Raw genomic sequence first — 1497 nt, forward strand, 5'->3', positions numbered from 1 at the left:
AAAAAAAAATAGCTTGTGAGAAGGTGAGTGTATGTGAGAGGGTGAGTGTATGTGAGGAGAGGAAGGGGTGAAAAAGTGAGTATAAAGGGTATTATGGTCATTTATCATTTTAAGACTTTAAGACTTTTGTTAAATTTGCTTAATAAGATAGTATAGATTTCTTTAATTCAAATTTTTAAGTTTACTAGCGAAGTAATTTATTTTTGGCTTAACAATATAATTTTTTAAAGATAATGATTATGTTAGAACTCAATGATTATCCTAATTATATTTTAGATTTTTTATACTTAAAATGAGATGTTCATCCTATATTTGATTATGTTTATCAGCAGTTAGTTATATTTGATAAGTTGTACTTACGCACAATTTACTTGTAATCTTAAATTTTAAGTAATATGCATTAATACATTCTCCATGCATAAAAAATGACTTTTAAGAGTTTTTTTTGTCAAATGCTTTATAATATAGTATAGATTATTATGATGTTCTATTTCAAAATTGTCCAAGAAACTTGTGAGAGCGTCTAAAACCATCTTATAAACTTATGGTAGCACCTTTACATAGCGCAACTGTTTGGTCCAAGAAAATCGAAGTCCTACAAAGCAGTCTATTAGAACACTTATAAGATTGTTTACTTACAACTTAATAAGCTTAATGATCTGAGCGACTTATTCARTCAGCCATGGGGGGTGTTCCTTTACGGCTTATTCGATATGCCATTAAACCAAAACGGATATATTGAATAAGCCAGAACCACTAATTTGTTCCGTTAAGCCAGTTCAAACAAATTAAAACCAAAAATGCCCCTGAAATAATCCAACCCTCTCTCTTTACGTCCGCAAACCTATTGATCTCCCATCCCTCAGACAAACAAACTTATCAAGACARACAAATTAACTCATACAAAACTTAATGGAAAAAAAATTAACATCCCCTAACCCTTGTATGGATCTGGAAAGTTTCTGTTTGAGAGGGTTTCTTTAGAGATAAGAGAAGCGTGTTTTTTAATTAGGAGGGGCAAGTTTGCAAAAAACTTGACTTTATGCATAAAGCTCTCCCCTAGAAGCTCACCGAATAAGTCACTTTCTATATCATTAAGCCACTACCAAACAGTCATGTATAGCTAACCRAATAAGCTGCAAGTTCCATTAAGTTCATTAAGCTGCTATAAAACCGTTGTACTGTTGGTTTAGTAAATACCTCGATTATCTCCGTTGGTGGAAGGATGGTGAAAACCTTAAAAAGCACAAACTGGGCAATGTGGCATAGCTTCGGCTTCGTGTTCCATTCTCTAATGTACTCCAACAATTGGCGGAACTCTTCGGTGCCAAGAACACCAAGAGCTTGTTTTACCTGATCATTGGCATCTTTCCTCCTGCAGGACATTTCAGTTTCAGATAATTGGTATCATATGCAAATGAGATTAAATTGGAGTGTTTTAACCTGCAAAGTTCGGCAAATAACTCAAACAGCTTATGTGGTCTACGGAGCTCAAAC

General features: G+C 33.7%; 1 protein-coding gene across 1 annotated transcript in view; it reads right to left on the reverse strand.

The window, feature by feature from the left end:
- The window catches only part of LOC112518507, a 3350-nt gene extending 1859 nt beyond the window's left edge, over positions 1-1491 (reverse strand). The window contains exons 1-2 of the mRNA XM_025126225.1: positions 1444-1491; positions 1201-1375 (exon numbers count right to left, since the gene is read on the reverse strand). The gene's annotated coding sequence lies outside the window, so the exon portion shown is untranslated. The remainder of the gene's footprint in view (positions 1-1200; positions 1376-1443) is intronic.
- Positions 1492-1497: the final 6 nt, after the last annotated feature.

The sequence above is a fragment of the Cynara cardunculus genome (genome assembly GCF_001531365.2).
Source record: "Cynara cardunculus var. scolymus isolate 2C chromosome LG 9, CcrdV1, whole genome shotgun sequence".
Lineage (NCBI taxonomy): Eukaryota > Viridiplantae > Streptophyta > Magnoliopsida > Asterales > Asteraceae > Cynara > Cynara cardunculus.